The 13,627-nt window shown below is 39.6% G+C and overlaps 1 pseudogene; it reads left to right on the top strand.

Annotated features, from left to right (window-relative positions):
• The first annotated feature begins 608 nt into the window (after positions 1–608).
• Positions 609–702, top strand: LOC144580287 (small nucleolar RNA U13; annotated as a pseudogene).
• Positions 703–13,627: the final 12,925 nt, after the last annotated feature.

Raw genomic sequence — 13,627 nt, forward strand, 5'->3', positions numbered from 1 at the left:
TTAAAGTGACATCCTAACTCCTTATTCTACCCTAAAATATCAAGGCCCTTTCCACCTCTCTAGCCTCATCTACTACTATTTCTTCTCTGGTTACATTCCAACATTTCCTACTGACAGTCTCAAACACACTAAACTCATTTCCACCCCAAAACCAATGCTTTGCCACCTCCATACCTGGAATGCATACAGATACTTCATCATTCATATCTCAACTCAAATAACGTCTTCAAAAGCTTCCCAAACCTCACAATCTACAGAAGCATCCCCTAGTGAGAAGCTGGTGGTAAGGGGAATCAGGAGCCCTTCGACCACAATAAGTTAGGAAATGTATTAGGTATTCAAGTAAATATTTAATTCACTTATCATAGACCCCATTTTACTGATGTTATGGTACTTATCACTATCTCAAATTATCTTGTAAAGTTCTTTACTTATTTATTATATATGTTAATAAAATTCATTCATTCATTCCTGCTATGCCTATCAGAAGCACTAGCCCAAATAAGAACTGTGATCTTTTCTTATTTCACTTGAAAGCATTAATTTTTGGGTCCCTGGTACTACTGGTTAAAAAGTACACATGTGCATTTTTTTTTACGTCTATTTTAGTTCTTTTTTAATTCCTAAGTATGACGATTGGGTTTCCACACTCAAACCTAAGTGTGAACATTTTTACAACATCAGCACATTACCAGTCTGACGTTAAAAAATAAAGGTCAATTTCAGGCCAGCCGCGGTGGCTCACGCCTATAATCCCAGCCCTTTGGGAGGCCGAGGCGGGTGGATCAGGAGGTCAAGAGATCAAGACCATCCTGGTCGACATAGGTGAAACCCCGTCTCTACTAAAAATACAAAAAATTAGTTGGGCATGGTGGTGCGTGCCTGTAGTCCCAGCTACTCGGGAGGCTGAGGCAGGAGAATTGCTTCAACTGAGGAGGCGGAGGTTTCAGTGAGCCGAGATAGTGCCATTGCACTCCAGTCTGGGTAACAGCAGCGAAACTTCGTCTCCAAAAAAAAAAAAAAAAGGTCAATTTCAACTGTCCAATTAATTCCAAATCTCCTTCCTTAAACCTTTTTACATCAGTACATTACCTGTCTGATGTTCAAAAATAAATTTCAGTTTCAGCTTCCTATTAATTTTACAAGTCTTCAAATTATGCTTCTAAAAAAACTGAAAAATTCAACGACTGGCCTGCCTCATTATCATGAGATTTCTATTTGATATAATATCAACTTATCAATTTACATGAATATTGTTGATTTTGAGATTGCATGGCCTGTCACTACAATAGCACACTTTTTGATAAGGATAAGGTAAATATAAAAAGTATTTACTTTTAATGATTAAATTGGGATCTCTAATACCTTACCTTCGGGATACTTAGCAAATAGTCACTTATATAATATAGTATGTAAATGCACCAATTTAAACTTTTTTTTTTTTTTTTTTTGAGACAGAGTTTCGCTGTTGTTACCCAGACTGGAGTGCAATGGCATGATCGCGGCTCATGGTAACCCCTGCATTCTGGGTTCTGGATATTCTCCTGCCTCGGCCTCCCGAGTAGCTGGGACTACAGGCACGCACCACCATGTCCAGCTAATTTTTGTATTTTTAGTAGAAATGGGGTTTCACCTATGTCGACCAGGATGGTCTCGATCTCTTGACCTCATGATCCACCAGCCTAGGCCTCCCAAAGTGCTGGGATTATAGGTGTGAGCCACCGCACCTGGCCCAATTTAAACATTTTTAATTTCTTTATTTTCTTTTTTAGAATTTCAAAGCTTTCAGACACTGCTACCAATAAAATCACAAGATTTTTTTTACCTGGTTTTTACACATTATAAATGATCTCATAAATCATTAATCACTGGGATGCACATTTTATAAGGACAGAGATATTTATCCAGTTGGTTCATTGTATCCCCCAGCACCTATTACTGGTATATTATCAGCTTAAAATAATATGTATTGTTAAATACCTGCAAGCTCCTGTTTTATATTATGGAGCTCACCATATTACTTCCACATTTAGAGCATACTGCTAATATGTGTAATCTCTTCTTGCTTTTGCTTTATGCCATGAAAATACTAAGCATGATCTGAACAGCAATTCTAAATCACAAGTTCTTGGCTTTCAAGTTATGCAGTGATATGTGGCAAATGGGTGGCAAGAAATCAACATAGATTTTCCCATAAGGTGTGATCAACATAAATTCTCTTACATTGTGCTGAGGAGGCAAGACTCAATATGGAGTCTGGATACACAGACAGCTATAGGGCTAGGGAGAAAGCCACCAATGGAAGACCATCTGTCTGTGCATGAGAGTATCAAATTTTTTTTTTAATTTTTTATTTGATTATAGGCTTTGGGGTACATGAGCAGAGCATGCAAGACAGTTGCGTAGGTACACACATGGCAGTGTGCTTTGCTTTTCTTCTCCCCTTCACCCACATTTGGCATTTCTCCCCAGGCTATCCCTCCCCACCTCCCCCTCCCACTGGCCCTCCCCTTTTCCCCCCAATAGACCCCAGTGTTTAGTACTCCCCTTTCTGTGTCCATGTGTTCTCATTTTTCATCACCCACCTATGAGTGAGAATATGCGGTGTTTCATTTTCTGTTCTTGTGTCAGTTTGCTGAGAATGATGTTCTCCAGATTCATCCATGTCCCTACAAACGACACGAACTCATCATTTCTGATTGCTGCATAATATTCCATGGTGTATATGTGCCACATTTTTCCAATCCAGTCTATTATCAATGGGCATTTGGGTTGATTCCAGGTCTTTGCTATTGTAAACAGTGCTGCAATGAACATTCGTGTACATGTGTCCTTATAGTAGAACGATTTATAGTCTTTTGGATATATACCCAGTAATGGGATTGCTGGGTCAAATGGAATTTCTATTTCTAAGGCCTTGAGGAATCGCCACACTGTCTTCCACAATGGTTGAACTAATTTACACTCCCACCAACAGTGTAAGAGTGTTCCTTTTTCTCCACATCCTCTCCAGCATCTGTTGTCTCCAGATTTTTTAATGATTGCCATTCTAACTGGCGTGAGATGGGATCTCAATGTGGTTTTGATTTGCATCTCTCTGATGACCAGTGACGATGAGCATTTTTTCATATGACTGTTGGCCTCATATATGTCTTCTTTCGTAAAGTATCTGTTCATATCCTTTGCCCACTTTTGAATGGGCTTGTTTGTTTTTTTCCTGTAAATCTGTTTGAGTTCTTTGTAAATTCTGGATATCAGCCCTTTGTCAGATGGGTAGACTGCGAAAATTTTTTCCCATTCTGTTAGTTGCCGATCCACTCTAGTGACTGTTTCTTTTGCCGTGCAGAAGCTGTGGAGTTTCATTAGGTCCCATTTGTCTATTTTGGCTTTTGTTGCCAATGCTTTTGGTGTTTTGTTCATGAAGTCCTTGCCTACTCCTATGTCCTGGATAGTTTTGCCTAGATTTCCTTCTAGGGTTTTTATGGTGCCAGGCCTTACGTTTAAGTCTTTAATCCATCTGGAGTTAATTTTAGTGTAAGGTGTCAGGAAGGGGTCCAGTTTCTGCTTTCTGCACATGGCTAGCCAGTTTTCCCAACACCATTTGTTAAACATGGAATCCTTTCCCCATTGCTTGTTTTTGTCAGGTTTATCAAAGATTGTATAGTTGTATGTATGTTGTGTTGCCTCCGGTGCCTCTGTTTTGTTCCATTGGTCTATATCTCTGTTTTGGTACCAGTACCATGCTGTTTTGATTACTGTAGCCTTGTAGTATAGTTTGAAATCCGGTAGTGTGATGCCCCCCGCTGTGTTCTTTTTGCTTAGAATTGACTTGGCTATGCGGGCTCTCTTTTGGTTCCATATGAAGTTCATGGTGGTTTTTTCCAGTTCTGTGAAGAAAGTCAATGGTATCTTGATGGGGATAGCATTGATTCTGTAAATTACTTTGGGCAGTATAGCCATTTTCACGATATTAATTCTTCCTAACCATGAACATGGAATGTTTCTCCATCTGTTTGTGTCCTCTCTGATTTCGTTGAGCAGTGGTTTGTAGTTCTCCTTGAAGAGGTCCCTTACGTTCCTTGTGAGTTGTATTCCAAGGTATTTTATTCTTTTTGTAGCAATTGCGAATGGCAGTTCGCTCTTGATTTGGCTTTCTTTAAGTCTGTTATTGGTGTAGACGAATGCTTGTGATTTTTGCACATTGATTTTATATCCTGAGACTTTGCTGAAGTTGTTTATCAGTTTCAGGAGTTTTTGGGCAGAGGCAATGGGGTATTCTAGGTATACTATCATGTCGTCTGCAAATAGAGACAATTTGGCTTCCACCTTTCCTATTTGAATACCCTTTATTTCTTTTTCTTGCCTGATTGCTCTGGCTAGAACTTCCAGTACTATATTGAATAGGAGTGGTGAGAGAGGGCATCCTTGTCTAGTGCCAGATTTCAAAGGGAATGCTTCCAGTTTTTGCCCATTCAGTATGATATTGGCTGTTGGTTTGTCATAAATAGCTTTTATTACTTTGAGATACGTTCCATCGATACCGAGTTTATTGAGGGTTTTTAGCATAAAGGGCTGTTGAATTTTGTCAAATGCCTTCTCTGCATCAATTGAGATAATCATGTGGTTTTTGTTTTTGGTTCTGTTTATGTGGTGAATTACGTTGATAGACTTGCTTATGTTGAACCAGCCTTGCATCCCCGGGATGAATCCTACTTGATCATGATGAATAAGTTTTTTGATTTGCTGTTGCAATCGGCTTGCCAATATTTTATTGAAGATTTTTGCATCTATGTTCATCATGGATATTGGCCTGAAGTTTTCTTTTCTCGTTGGGTCTCTGCCGGGTTTTGGTATCAGGATGATGTTGGTCTCATAAAATGATTTGGGAAGGATTCCCTCTTTTTGGATTGTTTGAAATAGTTTTAGAAGGAATGGTACCAGCTCCTCCTTGTGTGTCTGGTAGAATTCGGCTGTGAACCCGTCTGGACCTGGGCTTTTTTTGTGTGGTAGGCTCTTAATTGCTGCCTCGACTTCAGACCTTGTTATTGGTCTATTCATAGTTTCAGCTTCCTCCTGGTTTAGGCTTGGGAGGACACAGGAGTCCAGGAATTTATCCATTTCTTCCAGGTTTACTAGTTTATGCGCATATAGTTGTTTGTAATATTCTCTGATGATGATTTGAATTTCTGTGGAATCTGTGGTGATTTCCCCTTTATCATTTTTTATTGCATCTATTTGGTTGTTCTCTCTTTTCTTTTTAATCAATCTGGCTAGTGGTCTGTCTATTTTGTTGATCTTTTCAAAAAACCAGCTCTTGGATTTATTGATTTTTTGAAGGGTTTTTCATGTCTCAATCTCCTTCAGCTCAGCTCTGATCTTAGTAATTTCTTGTCTTCGGCTGGGTTTTGAGTTTTTTTGATCTTGCTCCTCTAGCTCTTTCAATTTTGACGATAGGGTGTCAATTTTGGATCTCTCCATTCTCCTCATATGGGCACTTATTGCTATATACTTTCCTCTAGAGACTGCTTTAAATGTGTCCCAGAGGTTCTGGCACGTTGTGTCTTCGTTCTCATTGGTTTCGAAGAACTTCTTCATTTCTGCTTTCATTTCGTTGTTTACCCAGTCAACATTCAAGAGCCAGTTGTTCAGTTTCCATGAAGCTGTGTGTTTCTGGGTCGGTTTCTGAATTCTGAGTTCTAACTTGATTGCACTGTGGTCTGAGGGGCTGTTTGTTATGATTTCTGTTGTTTTGCATTTGTTGAGCAGTGCTTTACTTCCAATTATGTGGTCAATTTTAGAGTACGTGTGATGTGGTGCTGAGAAGAATGTGTATTCTGTGGATTTGGGGTGGAGAGTTCTGTAAATGTCTATGAGGTTTGCTTGCTCCAGGTCTGAGTTCAAGCCCTGGGTATCCTTGTTGATTTTCTGTCTGGTTGATCTGTCTAGTATTGACAGTGGAGTGTTAAAGTCTCCCACTATTATTGTGTGGGAGTCTAAGTCCTTTTGTAAGTCATTAAGAACTTGCCTTATGTATCTGGGTGCTCCTGTGTTGGGTCCATATATGTTTAGGATCGTTAGCTCTTCTTGTTGTATCGATCCTTTTACCATTATGTAATGGCCTTCTTTGTCTCTTTTGATCTTTGTTACTTTAAAGTCTATTTTATCAGAGATGAGAATTGCAACTCCTGCTTTTTTTTGCTTTCCATTAGCTTGGTAAATCTTCCTCCATCCCTTTATTTTGAGCCTTTGTGTATCCTTGCATGTGAGATGGGTTTCCTGTATACAGCACACTGATGGGTTTTGGATTTTTATCCAATTTGCCAGTCTGTGTCTTTTGATTGGTGCATTGAGTCCATTTACATTTAGGGTTAATATTGTTATGTGTGAATTTGATACTGCCATTTTGATGCTAAGTGGCTGTTTTGCCTGTTAGTTGTTGTAGATTCTTCATTATGTTGAAACTCTTTAGCATTCAGTGTGATTTTGGAATGGCTGGTACTGATTGATCCTTTCTATGTGTAGTGCCTCTTTTAGGAGCTCTTGTAAAGCAGGCCTGGTGGTGACAAAATCTCTGAGTACTTGCTTGTTCGCAAAGGATTTTATTCTTCCTTCACTTCTGAAGCTCAGTTTGGCTGGATATGAAATTCTGGGTTGAAAGTTCTTTTCTTTAAGAATGTTGAATATTGGCCCCCACTCTCTTCTGTCTTGTAGTGTTTCTGCCGAGAGATCTGCTGTGAGTCTGATGGGCTTCCCTTTGTGGGTGACCTGACCTTTCTCTCTGGCTGCCCTTAGTATTCTCTTTTTTATTTCAACCCTGTTGAATCTGACGATTATGTGCCTTGGGGTTGCTCTTCTTGCGGAATATCTTTGTGGTGTTCTCTGTATTTCCTGCAATTGAGTGTTGGCCTGTCTTGCTAGGTGGGGGAAATTTTCCTGGATGATGTCCTGAAGAGTATTTTCCAGCTTGGATTCATTCTCTTCGTCCCCTTCTGGTACACCTATCAAACGTAGGTTAGGTCTTTTCACATAGTCCCACATTTCTTGGAGACTTTGTTCATTCCTTTTTGCGCTTTTTTCTCTGATCTTGGTTTCTCGTTTTATTTCATTGAGTTGGTCTTCGACTTCAGATATTCTTTCTTCTGCTTGGTCAATTCGGCTATTGAAACTTGCGTTTGCTTCGCGAAGTTCTCGTATTGTGTTTTTCAGCTCCTTTAATTCATTCATATTCCTCTCTAAGGTATCCATTCTTGTTATCATTTCCTCGAATCTTTTTTCAAATCTTTTTTCAAGGTTCTTAGTTTCTTTGCATTGATTTAATACATGATCTTTTAGCTCACAAAAGTTTCTCATTATCCATCTTCTGAAGTCTAATTCCGTCATTTCGTCACAGTCATTCTCCGTCCAGCTTTGTTCCCTTGCTGGTGAGGAGTCTTGGTCCTTTCTAGGAGGCGATGTGTTCTGGTTTCGGGTGTTTTCCTCCTTTTTGCGCTGGTTTCTTCCCATCTTTGTGGATTTGTCCGCTGGTCGTCTGCGTAGTTGCTGACTTTTCGTTTGGGTCTCTGAGTGGACACCCAGAATGTTGATGATGAAGTATTTCTGTTGCTTGGTTTTCCTTCTACCAGTCTAGCCCCTTCACTGTACGACTGCCGAGGTCCGCTCCAGACCCTGCTTGTCTGGGGTGCACCTCTAGTAGCTGTGGCACAGCGAGGGATGCTACCAGTTTCTTTTTCTGCTCTCTTTGTCCCAGGATGATGCCTGCCTAATGTCAGTCTTTTGGATATAGAGGGGTCAGGGAGCTGCTTGAGGAGACAGTTTGTACTTTATAGGGGTTTAATTGTTGAGCTGTGCACTCTGTTGTTCATTCAGGGCTGTTAGGCTGCTATGTTTGATTCTGCTGCAACAGAGCTCATTAAAAAACCCTTTTTTTTTTTCTCAAATGCTCAGTATTGAGGGGTTTGGGCTTTATTTTTGGATGTCAGATCAGGTGTCCGGCCCAGCTGGAAGGCAGACTAGCCACTGTTTGGCTGCCGAGGCTCCGCCCTGCTGTTGTGTGATTCGCGCTGTTCCTGCCGGCTCTGCTGTGGTCTCCGCCATGCCCTGCGGCGGAGTCTCTTTGTTGTAGCGTGTTGCCTCAGCAACGGCAGGCTGCGTCAGCAGTGGGCATGTATCTCAGTAGGGACGGGTTGCCTCGGCAACGGCTGGCTGCGTCAGCAGTGGGCGTGTATCTCACTTGGGGCGGGTTGCCTCGGCAACGGCTGGCTGCGTCAGCAGTGGGCGTGTATCTCAGTTGGGGCGGGTTGCCTCGGTAGTGGTGGACGCCCCTCCCCCACAGAGCGTCTCGGACCGTCTGCTCGGGATAGTTTGAAATCACGGTTTTGTTCATCCCACTGGGTATCCCAATTCCTGCAATCCCCTGGGCTGGCCTATTGTCCTAGTCTCGTTCAGTCTCAAGTCCAGCTGTCTTAAGTCTCAGGTTGCCTTTTCAAGAGGGCACCCAGACAAGCGCGCCCTGTGGGGATTGCTGGGTAGGGCTGGCCGCCGCCGCCCGGGCTGCCGGCTTCGCCATGCAGACCTACTTCCTGGCGTTCCGTGTCTTTTTTATACTTGGGAGTTTCCCCGTTCTGTGGGCAACAAAGATCAGTCTGGAAATGCCGCTTTGACTCACCGTTTGCAGATTCAACGAGAAGAGCTCCAATCCTGGGTTGTTCTCACAGTGCCATCTTGAGTCCTCCGAGTATCAAATTTTATACTGATGCCAAGGTGAACGTTAAATAGCACTATATGGCTGATAGCGAACATTGCCATAATAAAGTAGTTGCTTCTAACTACTGTGAATCATAAAAAAGCAGCTCAGTTTTTGGTGTGCTGCAAGTAATTTACACTAATGAAAATTACAATAGTCAAGTTCATGAAATAATCATTCATGAATAATCAAGATTATTCCTAAGACATTACTCTTGCCCTCACATTTCTAAGAAAAAAGCAGCAGAGATACAACTAGTTTGCTAGGAACTACATACAACACAGTGAACGCGAGTGTGAATGTGTGTCATCTGAATGCCACCTATCATGTCAAAGTAGGCTGACACTGCAGATCTGAAGCAAGCAGCTTTCTACCACCTGATACATCCTAAATATGAATCCCTGTTTTATCTTCAACCAAGTAAATTCTGGCATTTATAACCTGTTTCTTAATATAAAAATAAGAATAATCCCTGTCTAGGTTTGTAAATAATAAAATTTACAAAGAAAAAGAAAAGTAAACATATACTTTTAATCCTTTGATCAGCATGGTCTGCCTACCTAGTTGGCTGGATGGATGAGAAGGAGCAGGTTCAGAACCCTCTGGGAAAGCTCCTATACAAGGTAAGATGACAAGTAAACAGGCCATTATTTAACAAACAAAATGGTCTTTTATAAAATATGCATTATACCACTTCACAGCCACCAAGATGCCTATAATCAAAAAGATAGTAACAGTTGACAAGAATTTAAAGAAACTGGAACCCTCACACATTGCTGGTGAGAATGTAAAATAATACAGTCACTTTGGAAGACAGTTCCTCAAAATGTCAGGTATAGTTATCATATGAACCAGTAATTCCACTCTTAGGTATACACACAGAAGAAGTAAAAACAGATCTACACAAAAGGTTCTATGCAAATTTTCAGAGCAGCATTATTCATACTTGCAAAAAACATGAAAACAACCCAAATGTCCATCAACAACAGACAGACAAATAAAATGTGGTATATCCATATAATGGAATAACATTTGGCAATTAATAAAAAATGTATGATGATATGCAAAGATAGATAAACCTTAAAAACATGCTAATGAAAGAAGCCAGACACAAAAGACCACAAGTCATCTGATTGCACTTAAATAAAACATCTAAAATAGGCAAATCTATAGAGACAGAAAGTATATGAGTGGTTGCTAAGGCTGAAAAATTTGGGAAAAATAGGGAGTGACTGTGAATGGGTACAAAATTTTTTTTTCTGATGGAAATGTTTCAGATTAGACAGTGGTGATAGCTCTATAACTCTGACTACATTAAAACCATTGAACTGTACACTTTAAATGGGTGAGTCCTATGGTATGTAAACTATATCTTGATAATGATATTAAACTATATTGTGCATTATCTTTAAATAATTATAACTTTCAACCATCAAATAACATGTCTTATCAAGATGAAGTATGGACATGTTGTCACCCCGACAGCTACATTCCATATGGCTCACAAAGTCCTCTCACAGCCCCCAGTCCCCATGACCAAGAGTATTCCCCAGGGCATTTCTGCCAGAGCTCCCAGAGAAGATGCTTTCTCTTCCTCGGATAATGGGTAAAGCTGGTTTCAACTGGGGCTCCTTCTGTGACAAGAGAGAATAGGCTAACACTAATAAAAGCAGAATGAGAGAGGGAGTGGGGCAGTGGGATAAAGGAGGGGGAAAGAGGAAGGTGAGAAAGGAGGAGACACAGAGAGGAAGAACACAGTAATTATTGTTGGAGCATCTGTGTCCAGCCATGCTGGCTAGTTTAAAGTGGGTTTCTGTAATTTGCTTTTAGGAGAGTCTTAATATGTTACTTCACTACAAACTCTTTCCCTACTTAACTGATAAACTTTCTAAGAATATATACACAAGTAAAACTAAATTCTGGGAATTTTTAAATAAAAAGACATATGAAACATTGGAAAGAGCACACATAGCTCAGTAGTTAAATGAAGTCAGACAGACTTAGATTCAAATGTGAGTCCCAGGCTTACTTGAGTGACCTGGGGAACACAAAATTTAACTTCCCCAAACCTTAATTGCCACTTCTGTATAATGGGAGCCCTAGGTTTGATTTTCTTACAGACAGGCCACTGTCCATATTAAATGAAATAACTCATGGCAGTGTCTCAATACCTGGCATATGAGAACACAACAATATGAGCCACCATTATTAGTGGTAAACTCATGATTTATCACAGATACATTTAGAACATAAAAAAGTATTGTTTTAAAGCAAAGATAGTATGAATAAGACTAGTAGGTAAGAGCCAGAGAAAACTATACCATGCTTCACAAAAAAATACTTCTTATTCATTTGGAGAGCATTATTTTTAAGACATGTTAGAAACTAAACCTAGTAATGGTAAACACAACAGCCAGAACCAGAAATGCTAATTCATAAAAATCAATTCTGGTTCTTAGCTAACCTTGCCCAATACATATTTTGATCAGAGTTATTTCTTCTTAGCCCTCAGTCTGCAATCACTTTTGGAAACCACTTCCCAGTTGCAAATAGACAGCTTTAGACAACTATTTAGATAGCTAAGCTTTCTGTCCTACAACACTGCACATTATTGCATCCACATGAGAGAATTCCCTCCACTCATCTACTGCCCATAGATATCACTAACTTGGCTCAGACACAAGCTCTCTCCAAAAGTGACCTTGTGATCACCCAGTTCTGAGTTTATTCATTCATTCAACAAAGACTTAATGAGAACCTACTATGTGCAAGGTACTGTACTAGGTACCAGAGATGCAGAGAATAAGAGAGATACCTCTTCCCTGTGTTCTCATGAGGACCTGTTGCCTCCTCATCACAACACTGACCACACTGATTTCTGATTTCCTAATTACTTCTCTGCAACCCCTACAGAGACTCTAAGCAAAGCTGATTTGCACTGTGTCACATTATTTTGAATAAGTAATGGAAAAAAACTGAAATGGAATGAGGTGTCAGCACAATATAGCCTCAGCATAGCTATTTGCATGGTCAGAGACTCATGCAGAACAAATTCTGAAGTGTGTAGACACACAAACTTTACAGGTCACTGAGTCTCCCATCAGTGCTGAATATAGCCTGCCCCTGAGATCTTGGCTACATCTAGAGCTTGATCCAAAGTATATAATACAGATATAAAATTACATGACACAAATATAAAATATGCATTTATTTTTATAAATATATGTATTAGATTATCTTTTCATTGAAAATATGTCTATACCAGGTAAAGAAGAATAAAGCTGCACATAGATTAGCTAAAATGGAATTTCTCAGATGAAATGCACCAATTCCAGAAAAAACACAAACTACAACTCACCCGACATGAATTTAAATAGCCCTGTAACTGTTAAGAAAACTGGCTTTGTAATTTAAAATCCCATAAACATCTCTAGGCCAGTGAGGTGCGGTGGCTCACACCTGTAATTCCAGCACCTTGGGAGGCTGAGGTAAGTGGATCACCTGAGGTCAGGAATTCAAGACCACTCTGACAAACATGGTGAAACCCTTCTCTACTCAAAATACAAAATATTAGCTGGGCGTGGTAGTGAGTGCCTGTAATCCCAGCTACTCAGGAGTCAGAGACAGGAGAATCCTTGAACCCAGGAGGTGGAGGCTGCAATGAGCCAAGGTCATACCATTGCACTCCAGCCTCGGAAACAAGAGCAAAACTCCATCCTCCACCTCCCCACCGAAAAAACAAAAAAACAAAAAAACAAACAAACTTGGCCTAGATGGCTTTACTAAAGAATTCTATCAAGTTTTTAAGAAAGAATTAACACTGGTTTTAAACAATCCCTCCCAGAAAAATAGAAGAGAAAGGAATACATCTCAATTTAATAAAGGGAGTGGTCTAGACGTAATGAGACTAAGGAGAGTTTAGAATCAAATGCAACATGTAATTCCAACTAGATCCTGTTGTTAAACAGAATTTGATCAGTTAACCAGTAAAGCTTGAATAAAGTTGAAGATGTGATGATAGAAATGTATTAATTCTCTAATTTTAATGGTCATTTTGATATTACACAGAAGAATGTCTTTAGGAAATGCCACTAAAATATTTGGAAGCAATGAGGTATCAAGTCAGCAACTGATTAGCAAATGGTTCAGGGATTAGTAAATGTTATCTGAATTGTACTGATAACCTTCCTGTAAATTTAATCTTGTTTTAAACAAAGAAAAAGTATTTCTTAAAAATATAGGAGGCTATCTTTGTAATCTTAGGATACAGAAGAATTTCCTAAACTAGGTATAAAAACACTGCAAATATAAATGTTATAAATTCAGCCACATGAAGATTAAGAACTTTATAAATGGAACATTATTCAGCTTTTCAAAAGAAAAGAAATTCTGGCTTTTATGAGTCATATAACATATGTGACAACATGGATGAACTCTGAAGACATGTTAACTCAGATATGCCACTCACAAAAAGACAGATGCTGTAAGTTTCCACTTATATGAAGTATCTAGAATAGTCAAATCCATAGAAACAAAAGGCCAGCTGCTGGGCCTGGGGGAAATAGAGAGAGAGAGTTGATGAATTATACAGTTTCATTTCTGTAAGATGAAAATGTGGAGATCTAGTATTCAATGTTGTGAATACACTCATCACTACTGAACTACCCACTTAAAGATGGTTAATATGGCAAATTTCATGCGTATTGCCACATACATATATACATTTGTGGATAACACTTGAAGAAAGAAAGAAAATTGTTGACACAATATTGCAGAAGTCTCTCCTCTCTGGGATGTGATCTGAAAAGGGTACACAGGGAACTTAAAAAAAAATTCCTTAAGTTCAAGTATAAGTGGTTTTCATCATCCTCTAAAAGGATAAGC

This window comes from Callithrix jacchus, chromosome 18, assembly GCF_049354715.1.
Source record: "Callithrix jacchus isolate 240 chromosome 18, calJac240_pri, whole genome shotgun sequence".
NCBI lineage: Eukaryota > Metazoa > Chordata > Mammalia > Primates > Cebidae > Callithrix > Callithrix jacchus.